General features: G+C 45.3%; 1 pseudogene; it reads left to right on the top strand.

The window, feature by feature from the left end:
• The first annotated feature begins 12,389 nt into the window (after nt 1–12,389).
• LOC124717606 lies at nt 12,390–12,507 on the top strand (annotated as a pseudogene).
• The last annotated feature ends 2,314 nt before the right edge of the window (nt 12,508–14,821 follow it).

The raw sequence follows: 14,821 nt of genomic DNA, 5'->3' as shown, positions 1-14,821 counted from the left end.
GAACACATTGACACCGGTGTGTCAGACCCACCATACTTGCTCCGGACACTGCGAGAGGGCTGTACAAGGAATAATCACACGCACGGCACAGCGGACACACCAGGAACCGCGGTGTTGCCCGTCGAATGGCGCTAGCTGCGCAGCATTTGTGCACCGCCGCCGTCAGTGTCAGCCAGTTTGCCGTGGCATACGAAGCTCCATCGCAGTCTTTAACACTGGTAGCATGTCGCGACAGCGTGGACGTGAACCGTATGTGCAGTTGACGGACTTTGAGCGAGGGCGTATAGTGGGCATGCGGGAGGCCGGGTGGACGTACCGCCGAATTGCTCAACACGTGGGGCGTGAGGTCTCCACAGTACATCGATGTTGTCGCCAGTGGTCGGCGGAAGGTGCACGTGCCCGTCGACCTGGGACCGGACCGCAGCGACGCACGGGTGCACGCCAAGACCGTAGGATCCTACGCAGTGCCGTAGGGGACCGCACCGCCACTTCCCAGCAAATTAGGGACACTGTTGCTCCTGGGGTATCGGCGAGGACCATTCGCAACCGTCTCCATGAAGCTGGGCTACGGTCCCGCACACCGTTAGGCCGTCTTCCGCTCACGCCCCAACATCGTGCAGCCCGCCTCCAGTGGTGTCGCGACAGGCGTGAATGGAGGGACGAATGGAGACGTGTCGTCTTCAGCGATGAGAGTCGCTTCTGCCTTGGTGCCAATGATGGTCGTATGCGTGTTTGGCGCCGTGCAGGTGAGCGCCACAATCAGGACTGCATACGACCGAGGCACACAGGGCCAACACCCGGCATCATGGTGTGGGGAGCGATCTCCTACACTGGCCGTACACCACTGGTGATCGTCGAGGGGACACTGAATAGTGCACGGTACATCCAAACCGTCATCGAACCCATCGTTCTACCATTCCTAGACCGGCTAGGGAACTTGCTGCTCCAACAGGACAATGCACGTCCGCATGTATCCTGTGCCACCCAACGTGCTCTAGAAGGTGTAAGTCAACTACCCTGGCCAGCAAGATCTCCGGATCTGTCCCCCATTGAGCATGTTTGGGACTGGATGAAGCGTCGTCTCACGCGGTCTGCACGTCCAGCACGAACGCTGGTCCAACTGAGGCGCCAGGTGGAAATGGCATGGCAAGCCGTTCCACAGGACTACATCCAGCATCTCTACGATCGTCTCCATGGGAGAATAGCAGCCTGCATTGCTGCGAAAGGTGGATATACACTGTACTAGTGCCGACATTGTGCATGCTCTGTTGCCTGTGTCTATGTGCCTGTGGTTCTGTCAGTGTGATCATGTGATGTATCTGACTCCAGGAATGTGTCAATAAAGTTTCCCCTTCCTGGGACAATGAATTCACGGTGTTCTTATTTCAATTTCCAGGAGTGTATATCCAGCGGTAAAGTTAGGTGACTCACCCTGTATAAGTACCCAGTAGAACACTTCATAATGGGAGGGCTCTCCATGATATACAGTCACTCTACAGATACTTCTAGAGACAAGTGCATAATGGGTGTGAAACAAAGCATAGCGTCGCTAGGCAATGAAAACCTCGTAACTCAAATTGGTCAAATTTTACAGGAGAAACAAAAAACTAATTATAGAAATCACGTGGGGACCTGATTAGTCAAATGTAGTGGTTTCCGCTACACAATATGGATCCGGTCACTGGTACATAAGACTTTACTAGGCACTTAAAAATTGTCTGCCGGTTTTTGGAGTTACTAGATTTTCACAGTTATTTGTTTGGTAGTGACGGAGATAAGAGGCATGTGCACAGTTAAGAACTGAAATGAATGAATGTTTAATATTTTTTAAAAAAGTACTTACTTAAACTTTGCATTATTTGTGTATTATGAAACATCTGTAAGGATACATTGCAACAGATACAAAGTGAAATGAATAACTTCACATTGATCAAAACATTGTAATATGGATGTTAATAAATTACGGTGTTTAAAGACATAGAAACAATGTTGTTAGCTTCAATTAAACTATTATTACTGTAAACTTTCATTACTGTACATGTGTAAACTTTTCTGCACTGATCTTTAGTTGTGAATTGTAGAGAGGGGGCAGTGTAAATGAGCTGGGTATGTTCGACATCCTTCTTGGAAGTGGTTTCCATGTATCGCTCAATTTCAATTCATATTCCATTTTTGCGGAGGGATCATACTTGAGACACCGGATATCAGTCACTGTTGGATCCCCAATTTTGGATCCTGGACGAATAGACTAATACACCGGGCGTTTATCACAGGACTTGAAAAACGTGTGGTCTAAATAACTGACAACATAAGGGCTAGGACTTTGTCTTGCGGTAGCAAAAACTTCTACACAGCCAGCAGGAGTATAAATGTGTCTGTTTTTTAACTTCCTTTCTATGGTGGAGTGCATAGAATCGCACTCCATTTAAGTGTGACCTTTCTCCAGAAATTTTTGCACTATTGTAATGCTTTTCTGATTGGCGAGATGAGCCAGTGCATTACTCATGACTGAGTTTCGATTCTGGTGCGTGCATCCGTCGCTATAAAAAAGTCTTCTGAATCATTTTGGACGTACGTTTCTATAAAATGCACGAGTATACTGGCAAATTCCGAAGCTGTTAGTCCACCTTCACTCTCCTGCCAAAGGTAACAACAACCATCGTTACTTTTTAAATCATAGATGGTAGTTGTGGACCTTTAGTTTGCTTTTATAGTACAGTGCAGATGCTTTTAGTCTGGGAGAAAGCAGAAGTGCTTAAAGGTCCATAGTAAACACTCTAGCTGGTCCTAATTTATCACTATTTTTCGCTTCCCTTGCCTCAATTTCGGGCCATATGCAAAGAGTATTCAATGTCTGAGAGATTGCCTGTCTGGTGAGAACAACAAAGATCGCACTGATTCTTTTTAGGCGAAAATAAGTTATGATTATTTCCATCGAATACCTCGCAGAACTGTTTGTAAGCTGCTGGGATTTGTCCTCTTTTCTTGCAAAATTCTATATGTTCCCTATGTAGTTCTGATTTACTCTGCCAGTTACGTTCCAAGTAGAGTTTTGTGGAAGAACGACGGCAGTAGCGCGATTCCAATTTCGACAACTCCGCAAAAAAATCTGATGCTCATTGTCGTCCACCTGAAACTTTCGTTGGTCTCTTCTGCATTTGAGGCCCTACTGCAAGCGTTCTTCCTGGTGCACTAGATGTCCATGTTCTGACACTCCATTTGCCTAAGCACAAAGTATTCAGAAACATAGTCTTGCAGACAGTTTTTCCCTGTCCTTCTGTAACAAAATTGTAATATAGTGTGTTAGAACGGTGAGATTTATTAGATTCTGAATTATTTCTGCGTCTTTCAACTGGAACGTAGTAGACATGGCTTCTAACAAAAATTTTTATTTCACCCCAAGAAATAGCCTGCCAGAATTAATTAAATATTAGCTGTCTGTGCTCTTCTGTACTATCCTTGCAATTCCTGTTCCGATTTAAGGAAGAATGTTTACAAGTTCATCGTGGTTTCATTTCCCTCCTACTTCTGCTCACTGTTGGTCTCTTTTTGCCAAACTCATCTTTTTCCTTCTTAAATAATCCTGTCCCTCCATACGTTTTTCTTTCTGCAAACTTTGAAGTGATTGATTGCTTTTCCTGTTACGGCGCTGCTTAGTACTTTTTACTCCCTCATCACCTTCGTCATCGTCGTCTTCCGTGCTGTTGTTACTGCTATGGTCATTTGTGTTTTTATCTGGATCATACACATCACTACTGCCACTGGAGATATCATCCTCGCTGCTGCGTTCTAAAAGACTTTCAAACTGAGAAGTGGAATTCGCCTCTATTTTGGCTTCTTTTTCCACATTATCTGTAGTGGAAACAATAATTTCATCAATAATGTTTAAATAATTTAATCACCTCTACTTTCAAACAAGGATCTTACTTGAAGTTACAACAATATAAACTACGGTTTACCTTCATTTTGTAGGTCTACTCTTTCTTTTGGTGCACGACAAGGAGGAACCTGACTAGAATCTTCTTCTGGTGATTTTATACGATATGTCACCTTGTCGGCTCGTTTCACAAAGTAAAGAGTGAATTTACTCTTTTTACCTATAGCTGAAAACAAAGTAGTTGCTGTAGAATGTATAGGATTCTGTTAAGTTCTAAAATTAAAACCTCGTATGTACAGAGTGCAGTCTGCTTTACGCGCGATGAATAACGCGTAAATCAACATTGTTTTTTACGAGGTCATTATTAATTCTGTAAAGTAAAATACAGTATACAAATACCTAGAAATACTAAGACATACCTGTAGCAATAAAGCAGTGTTCGGTCTGTCAGTCAAAAAGGTTACTATCACATCAAAAAAGATTTTAATCTCGGAGCATGTGTTCGTCCTGCACGTTAACAAGGGCGATTACCGGAGATGCGAGGTTTACAGCACAAACTACATATCGCTGGAGATGTGAGTTTTTCATTATTGCCGCTAGATGGCGACACCGTACGTCTTGAAGAAGGAAGGTTTCAACAGGCTATGTGGCATAACTGTCTACATTTGGTAATGGAGTTACGTGGATTCCATTGTCAGATGGAGTTACGAGGTTTTTATTTGCTAGCGACAATAGAATTATAGTTAGGGAGATACAGAATGAATCACGTCCGGTTATGAATAAGTCATTGTATGATGCCTACAGTGATACCATAGCAGAATATTGTCAAACGATCTTTCACAAAACCCAAAGTAATTCTGGTCCTATGTAAAGGCTGTTAGTGGCACCAAAGTTCCTAGCGAATCAGACAGGAATTGAAACTGAGGGTAGCAAAGCAAAAGCTTACATGCTTACATGCTGTTTCCAAATGTTTCTTTACAAAGGAAAACTCAGGAGAATTGCCCCAATTTAATCCTTGTACCACTGAAAAGATGAATGAAATAAGTGTTAGTGTCAGTGGTGTTGAGAAAGAGCAGAAATCATTGAAACAAAGCCCCAGGGCCTGATAGAATCCCTACCAGATTCTGTATCGAATCTGCGGCTGAGTTAGCCCGTCTTCTAACTATAATCCATCTTAGATCAACTGAACGAGAAACCGTGTCCAGTAATTGGAAGAAAGCACAGGTAACACCCATCTGTAAGAAGGATAGCAGAAGTATCCACAAAACTACCGTCCAATATCTTTGGCATCAATTTGTTGTAGAATGTTAGAACATATGCTGCACTCAAATATAATGAGGCTTTTAAAGAGAATGACCTCCTCCCTGCCAGCCAGCACGGATTTAGAAAACATTGATCGTATGACACCCAACTCGCACTTTTCTCACATGACATACTGCAAGCTTTAATCAAGGCAACGAGGTAGATGCAGTATTCCTTGCTTTCCGAAAAGCATTTGACTCAGTGCCACACCTACGTTTATTGTCAAAAGTCCGATCATATGGCGTATCGAATGACATTTGTGACTGGGCTGAGGACTTCGGGGTGCCAGTGAAAGTGGGTTGCGACCCATGCTGTCGATGCTGTATATTAATGACGCTGCAGACTATTAATAGTAAAGTCAGGCTTTTTGCACATGATGCAGTTATCTATAATGAGGTACAGTCTAAAATAAGCTGTGTAAATATTAGGTCAGATCTTGATAAGATTGCAGTGGTGCAAAGACTGACAACTTGAATGAGATTTTCACTCTGCAGCGGAGTGTGCGCTGATATGAAACTTCCTGGCAGATTAAACCTGTGTGTCGGACAGGGACTCGAACTCGGGACCTTTGCCTCCAGCGGGCGAGTGCTCTACCGACTGAGCTACGCAAGCTTGGGTAGCTCAGTCGGTAGAGCACTTTTCCGCTAGAGGCAAAGGTCCCGAGTTCGAGTCCCTGTCCGGCACACAGATTTAATCTGCCAGGAAGTTTCACTGACAACTTGCTTCAGATGTTTATAAATGTAAATCTGAGCACTTTATAAAACGAGAAAACGTAGTATCGTATGACTATAATATCAATGAGTCGCAGGTGGAATTGGTCAACTTATACAAATACATGGGCGTGACATCTTGTAAGCTCAGTTGTGGGTAGAGCGAGTGACTGATCTCTGTTTCTTGGTAGAAGTGCAATCGGTCTAAAAAGGAATTTCTTACAAATCACTAGTGCGGCCCGTTCCAGGATATTCCTCAAGTCTTTGAGACCATGCCAAATAGGACTAGCAGGGATATTGAAGGTATACAGAGAAGGGTAGCACGAATGGTTATTGGTTTCTTTGACCCGTGGAACAGTGTTACAGAGCCGCTGAAGAAACTGAGCAGGTAGACTCTTGAGGACTGAAAAGAACGTCCTGTCGCTCATGTGATCGTGAGGACAAGATTGGAATAATTACAGGACACGCAGGGGCATTCAAACAATTGTTCTTCCCGCGCTCCGTCCTTGAATTGTATGGAAGAAACGCTAATAACTGTTACAATAGGACGTCCCTTCTGCCACGCGCTTCACGGTGGTTTGTAGAGTATGGATGTAGACGTAGATGTAAATACGTAACATGCTGTGTATACTGGTATTAAGTGAGACCCAAGGAGCCAACCATTTTCCATGGAACAGGGTAGTGCAGCGCCACTTCCGTTGTAACGGCAAAATCTGTGAGAAAGTGCGGTGAAATACTGTATTAGCTGACGAGCACAGTGTGTCGTCATTTGGGCTGAGACAACAACGATGTTGGTTGATAGCGAGGAGGGCTAGGCTCACTCGCTGTAACCTGTCAGCACACTGATAACACGTGGCATAGGAAAGAGGATTTCTGCGTCAACGGTGTTTTGGTGGTGACCTGAAGCGGCTCATTTGTGTGACAGGTGCTGTAGATTTTGTACTAGAATCATTCCCAGCCCAGCAGTCTACCAGGAGGAAGGGACTACTCCACCCAAGGAAGCGACGTGGAGCCAGCAACATTAGCCACAGGTCTAGGACTCCATCGCGGCACCTGCTTCCTGTACAGAGTCTGCCCTCTGGACTGCGGGCTTCCCAGCTCAGTCCAACCGCAGCCAGACTCCTGCCCGGTGGAAACGAATCGCATCCCGGGCACAGCAGGGAGCCTGCCTCCTTGCTGCATGGTTTCGCCACCAGCGAGTAGTCACCCATCACAGAGTAGGCCGCCTCTGCATGATTCCTGTCCACTTCCAAGTGCTGCTGACGCCGGTGCTGGAGGCCGAACAGCAGGGTCAGGTGGCAGGCATCAGCAGAGCAGGGCACGAGCACGTGCTGCAGCCATTTGCTAGCACCTGCCTGGCTAGCTGCTGGCCCTTTTTCTTGGGTCACAGTCGTGGTCATCTCCCAGCATTAGAGCGGTGATGATGTAAGAATAAGAAATAAACTGTGGCTTTTTATAGCTGCTTCTTCTGGGCCTTCGTTGGCCCACAACCCATGTTCAGTCATCAGCCACCCCACTTAGCCTGCAGGTGATCAGCACTCATTTGTTGGACTTGGTAATCAAACGAATTATGCTTCTATGTCTGGATCTAACTGCAGAATAATCATAGATTCTCAGTTAAATAAATTCGTTCTGTTGTTTAGAATTTGCGTCGCACTTTGATCTTTGAACTAGTTTGTAACAATATGCAATGAACATATAAATGTTTGGTCTGAGCAATATGACTGTATATACTGACAGCTAAATACATATGTTGTTGTTAGACATGTTAGGAATACGTATCAGTTGCACATCTATGTGATGACTATCATCATAACAGGAACTTGTTTGTATGTGTGAGTATATGAGTGTGTGTGTGTGTGCGTGTGTGTGTGTGTGTGTGTGTGTGTGTGTGCGCGTGTCTGTGTGTGGAAGGGAGGAAGAAACTAAGAAATTAATGTAAATACACTCCTGGAAATTGAAATAAGAACACCGTGAATTCATTGTCCCAGGAAGGGGAAACTTTATTGACACATTCCTGGGGTCAGATACATCACATGATCACACTGACAGAACCACAGGCACATAGACACAGGCAACAGAGCATGCACAATGTCGGCACTAGTACAGTGTATATCCACCTTACGCAGCAATGCAGCCTGCTATTCTCCCATGGAGACGATCGTAGAGATGCTGGATGTAGTCCTGTGGAACGGCTTGCCATGCCATTTCCACCTGGCGCCTCAGTTGGACCAGCGTTCGTGCTGGACGTGCAGACCGCGTGAGACGACGCTTCATCCAGTCCCAAACATGCTCAATGGGGGACAGATCCGGAGATCTTGCTGGCCAGGGTAGTTGACTTACACCTTCTAGAGCACGTTGGGTGGCACGGGATACATGCGGACGTGCATTGTCCTGTTGGAACAGCAAGTTCCCTTGCCGGTCTAGGAATGGTAGAACGATGGGTTCGATGACGGCTTGGATGTACCGTGCACTATTCAGTGTCCCCTCGACGATCACCAGTGGTGTACGGCCAGTGTAGGAGATCGCTCCCCACACCATGATGCCAGGTGTTGGCCCTGTGTGCCTCGGTCGTATGCAGTCCTGATTGTGGCGCTCGCCTGCACGGCGCCAAACACGCATACGACCATCATTGGCACCAAGGCAGTAGCGACTCTCATCGCTGAAGACGACACGTCTCCATTCGTCCCTCCATTCACGCCTGTCGCGACACCACTGGAGGCGGGCTGCACGATGTTGGGGCGTGAGCGGAAGACGGCCTAACGGTGTGCGGGACCGTAGCCCAGCTTCATGGAGACGGTTGCGAATGGTCCTCGCCGATACCCCAGGAGCAACAGTGTCCCTAATTTGCTGGGAAGTGGCGGTGCTGTCCCCTACGGCACTGCGTAGGATCCTACGGTCTTGGCGTGCACCCGTGCGTCGCTGCGGTCCGGTCCCAGGTCGACGGGCACGTGCACCTTCCGCCGACCACTGGCGACAACATCGATGTACTGTGGAGACCTCACGCCCCATGTGTTGAGCAATTCGGCGGTACGTCCACCCGGCCTCCCGCATGCCCACTATACGCCCTCGCTCAAAGTCCGTCAACTGCACATACGGTTCACGTCCACGCTGTCGCGGCATGCTACCAGTGTTAAAGACTGCGATGGAGCTCCGTATGCGACGGCAAACTGGCTGACACTGACGGCGGCGGTGCACAAATGCTGCGCAGCTAGCGCCATTCGACGGGCAACACCGCGGTTCCTGGTGTGTCCGCTGTGCCGTGCGTGTGATCATTGCTTGTACAGCCCTCTCGCAGTGTCCGGAGCAAGTATGGTGGGTCTGACACACCGGTGTCAATGTGTTCTTTTTTCCATTTCCAGGAGTGTAGATAGAGTGAGACTGACAGACAGGCAGAGAGAGAGAGAGAGAGAGAATGAGTAAGGAAGCAAGAGATGATGTGCAAGATAAAGGTAATGTGAGTTAGATAAAGAGAGAGTGAGTCAGAGAGTGTAAGAGCATTATATCTATGAACACGATTAGCTTAGTCTTCAACATAAAATTGTTTTCAAATCTATATCTGCGCTTTAGTGAAACTGTCGACTAATGAAGTTCTTTGAAAGCTCCATTAAATTTCAACAGAATGATTTGCGATGTAGCATGCAAGCTTGCAAGTTATCATACAATGCCGTCAATATTTAAAATCAATACTTTGTGACTGTTCACAAACTGAAATTTGAAATTTCGACAACAGTTTTTGTTCGCATTTACATCTAATTGGTACGTTATAGTCCGTATAAAAATACACATGGGTAGCATGGTTGTAACTCATACCACCATATTTAATGCCCTCAGTATAATGGCCCCCATATCTCGATTTCCTTCTCGTACAGAGATGGAAGGCGCCATACCCAGTCAGTGCATCCTTCTCCGTCGACGTCTTGTAAGAACCGCCTATGACACAAATGATGTCTTTTAATGTGTTGTTGAGAGTACCACTAGGAGATTCCTTCTTTTGGAGAGCAGATCATAATCGCATGGTCTCATATTGGATGAGTAGGATGGATGTTCAAGTATCTACCACCCCCACATATTCAGGAGCTCTTGGACTGGGGTTCGCCGTCGTGAAGTATGACTGGATGCATTGCCAGAAGGAAACATTATTGTGCACTCCAACCACATGCCACTTCAGTCTTGATTCGAGCACACTCTTCGTGTTTCTTAAATATGGTTAGGGCGCTCGCACTGGCCTCCCACACTTTCAGACAGTACACACAGCAACTGACTCAAACACAGCTGTAGACACTCACTGCACGACTTCAACTGACCTCCTAATCAGCTGCAGAGAGTGAGCACCTCATCTGATGCAAATCCTTCACGTTATAGCAGCGTTGTCAGTACTTTTTATCCAACCCATGTTTGCTCCACAAGCCGCGGTACACATACACTGATATATGTCAACATAAGCGACTTTCTGTCTGTTCCAGCTGTGTTCCAAGATAGGTAAAAGTAAAGCTGTGTGCCAAACTGGCATTCAAAATTGGAACATTTGCCTTTCGTGGGCATTTACTCTACCGATTGAGTCGTTTTGATCTGCCAGGAAGTTTCAGATCAGCGCAGTCACCTTCCCAGGATGAAATTTGATTCTGGAAACTACCCGCCAGGCTGTGGTTAAGCCACGTCTCCGTAATATTGCAGCGTCGTCGATAGAACCGACTGTGGTCCTTTGGTGCAGAGCCGAGTGAAGGGTCTGAATCAGAGGCTCAGACGGTTCTGTGACCGTGTAGGCTGAAGATTCTTAGACTTGCGCCATCGGGTGGTGGGTTTCCGGGTTCCGCTTAATAGGTCAGGAGTCCACTACACGCAGGAGGTGGCTACACGGGTAGGGGTCTGTGTGGAAGGGACTGGACGGTTTTTTAGGTTAGAGGGCCTCAGGGAACCACAGAAGGGGCGTCCGTCTAAAAGTGGGCAAGTAAGGCACAGTAAGGTAGTTGGAGAAACAATTGGTATTGTATTTGTAAATTGTCGTAGCTGTGTTGGGAAAGAACCAGAGCTCCAAGCCCTAATAGAAAGCACTGGAGCTCAAATAGTTGTAGGTACAGAGAGCTGGCTAAAGCCGGAAATAAGTTCAGCCGAAATTTTTGCAAACGAACTAACAGTGTTCAGAAAGGATAGAACAAATACAGTTGGTGGTGGAGTATTATTGCTGTCAGAGGCAGTTTGCATTGTAGCGAAATTGAAGCAGATAGTTCGTGTGAAATAGTATGGGTAGAGGTTATACCTGACAATCGGACTAAACTATTAATTGGATCGTTTACCGCCCCCCGCCCCGGCCCCCCCCCCCCCCCACCCCCGACTCAGAAGATATAGTTACTGAACAGTTCAAAGAAAACTCGAGTCTCTTTCCAAATAAGTACCCCGCTCATACAATTATAGTCGGTGGTGACTTTAATCTACCCTCCATATGCTGGAAAAATTATGTGTTTAAAGTTGGCGACAGGTATAAAACATCATCCGAAATTGTACTGAATGCTTTCTCAGAAAATTATTTTGAACAATTAGTTCATGAGACCACTCGAGGCGTAAATGGTTGCGAAAGCATACTTGACCTTTTAGCAACAAATAATCCTGGACAAATAGTGAGTGTTGCGACGAATACAGGGATTAGCGACCACAAGGCAGTTGTGCTAGGCAAAGAGTATCTATTTAAAAAAAGCTGATAAAGATGCTTTTAACGCCTTTTTAAGAGACAATCTTCACTCCTTCCGTTCTGATCATGTAAGTTTAGAAAAGTTGTAGAATGTTTTCAAAGAGAGAGATATATACCACATAAATTAATAAGTGATGGTACTGATCCTCCATGGTACACACAACGGGTCAGATCGTTGTTGCAGAAGTAACGAAAAAAGAATGCCACATTTAAAAGAACGCAAAATCCCCAAGATTGGCAAAGTTTTACAGAAGTTCGAAATATGGCGCGTACTTCAATGCGAGATGCTGTTCATAATTTCCACAACGAAATTCTGTCTCGAAATCTGGCAGAAAACCCAAAGAGATTCTGGTGATACGTAGAGCACACCAGTGCCAAGACGCAGTCAACACCTTCACTGCGCAATAACAACGGTGAAGTCACTGATGACAGTGCCACTAAAGCAGAGTTATGACACACGGTTTTCCGAAACTCCTCAACCAAAGAAGACGAAGTAAATATTCCTGAATTCCAATCAAGAACAACTGCCAAGATGAGATACATAGAAGTAAATATCGTCGGAGTAACGAAGCAACTTAAATCAATTAATAATGGCAATGCCTCCGGCCCAAATTGTATACCAGTCAGGTTCCTCTCAGAGTATGCAGATAAAATAGCTCCATTTTTAGCAATTATATACAACCACTCGCTCACAGAAAGATCCGCACCTAAAGACTGGAAAATTGCTAACGTCACACCAACACCCAAAGTGCTATCGACAGGGGATGTCAAATTGATTCCATCTTTTTAGATTTCCAGATGGCTTCCGACATGCAACGGCCTTGCCGCAGTGGATACACCGGTTCCCGTGAGATCACCGAAGTTAAGCGCTGTCGGTCGTGATCGGTATTTGGATGGGTGACCATCCAGGCCGCCATGCGCCGTTGCCATTTTTCGGGTTGCACTCAGCCTTGTGATGCCAATTGAGGAGCTACTCTACCGAATAGTAGCAGCTTCGGTCAAGAATACCTTCATAACGACCGGGAGAGCGGTGTGCTGACCCCACGCCCCTTCTATCTGCATCCTCCACTCAGGATGACAAGGCGGTCGGATGGTCCCGGTAGGACACTCGTGGCCTGAAGACGGAGAGAGAAGGCTTCCGACACCGTTCCTCACAAGCGTCTTCTGACCAAACTGCGTGCCTACGGAGTATCGCCTCAGTTGTGCGACTGGATTCGTAATTTCCTGTCAGAAATGTCACAGTTCGTAGTAATAGACGGAAAGTCATCGAGTAAAACAGAAGTAATATCCGGCGTTCCCAAAGGAAGTGTTATAGGCCCTCTGTTGTTCCTGATTTATATTAACGACATTGGAGACAATCTGAGTAGCCGTCTTAGATTGTTTGCAGACGATGCTGTCAAATGGTTCAAATGGCTCTGAGCAGTATGGGACTTAACATCTGAGATTATCAGTCCCCTAGAACTTAGAACTACTTAAACCTAACTAACATAAGGACATCACACACACCCATGCCCGAGGCAGGATTCGAACGTGCGACCGTAGCGGTCGTGCGGTTCCAGACTGAAGCGCCTAGAACCGCTCGGTCACACCGGCCGGCGATTATACTGTCATTTACCGTCTTGTAAAGTCATCACATGATGAAAACGACTTGGAAAATGATTTAGATAAGATATCTGTATGGTGCGAAAAGTGGCAATTAACCCTGAATAAGGAATAGCATGAAGTTATAAACATGAGTACTAAAAGAAATCAGCTAAATTTCGATACGCGATAAGTCACACAAATATGAAGGCTGTAAATTCAACTAAATACTTAGGGATTACAATTACAAATAACGTAAATTGGAACGATCACATAGATAATATTGTGGGTAGAGCAAATCAAAGACTGCGATTCGTTGGCAGAACACTTAGAAGGTGCAACAGGTCTACTAGAGAGACTGCTTACATCACGCTTGACCGCCCTATTCTGGAGTATTGCTGTGCGGTGTGGGATCCGTATCAGGTAGGACTGACAGATGACATCGGAAAAGTACAAAGAAGGGCAGCTCGTTTTGTATTATCGCGAAATAGGGGAGATAGTGTCACAGACATGATACGTGCATTGGAGTGGCAATCATTAAAACAAAGACGTTTTTCGTTGCGACAGGATCTTATCATGAAATTTCAATCATCAGTTTTCTCCTCCGATTGCGAAAACATTCTGTTGGCACCCACTTACACAGGGAGAAATGATCATCACGATAAAATAAGAGAAATCAGGGCTCGCACAGAAAAATTTAAGTGGTCGTTTTTCCCTCATGCCGTTCTAGAGTGGAATAGTAGAGAGACAGCTTGAAGGTGGTTTATTGAACCCTTTGCGAAGCACTTTATTGCGAATAGCAGAGGAAACACGTAGATGTAGAATATCGTTTCTTCCTCGAAGACTAGAGTCGCAAGTTTCCAGGAACCTAAGTTGTAAGGGCGGATCCCGCATCGTGCTTGGATACCTCTGCACAGCATATGCCCGCAATAGGCCAAGTTCCCAAGTTTGTAAGGACTAGGGAAGTTCGGGTTGAGTGGTCTTTCTTTTTCTTTCCTTGAGATTTTACTTAAAGAAAAGTTTTCTTTTCAGTTGTTATTCACGAATACGGAGGAAAACATATACGATGACTACAGGCGCTTTTATTTTCGCTGCATTTCACGCAGATCGACACTACTTTTGGCCCATTTAACCTCAGTTACTGGGTTAACTGCATCATATGTCAGTGTTAAGTAGACCTTTCGCTAAATAAATTAACTACAGGACCATAAATATACAAATTCATGGAACAGCATTAGTAATAATACTAAATACACCTTCATGGTGCTATCAGTAAAATGTGGTTATATTAAAATATGGTCATATTAATAAAAAAATCATACAAATAACAAAACTGTTCCACTGTGAATCCAGTGACATCAGTCTAGAACCAAATCATGTTTTCATTGCCAGCTCTAGCGCAATTTATTGGATTGGGTAGTTAATTATTCCATTTGAAGCAACAGGAGAACCATCTTCTACTTGAGCTTCAAATTTTGTAGTAGAAACAACTCTGTTAAAAAATTTTACTTCCCAGATATCATTGTCCTTTATAATGTCTTGAGCAACATAATAGTGAACACTCGCGGCACTTCTCCTTCTCACTACAATGAAGTCCCCTTCTCCACTGTTTCGACATTTTAATCACTACTTGTGTACCTGTCAGTATCACAGGAATCAATG

The sequence above is a fragment of the Schistocerca piceifrons genome, chromosome 9, assembly GCF_021461385.2.
Source record: "Schistocerca piceifrons isolate TAMUIC-IGC-003096 chromosome 9, iqSchPice1.1, whole genome shotgun sequence".
Lineage (NCBI taxonomy): Eukaryota > Metazoa > Arthropoda > Insecta > Orthoptera > Acrididae > Schistocerca > Schistocerca piceifrons.
This window is presented reverse-complemented; position numbering and strand designations above follow the sequence as displayed.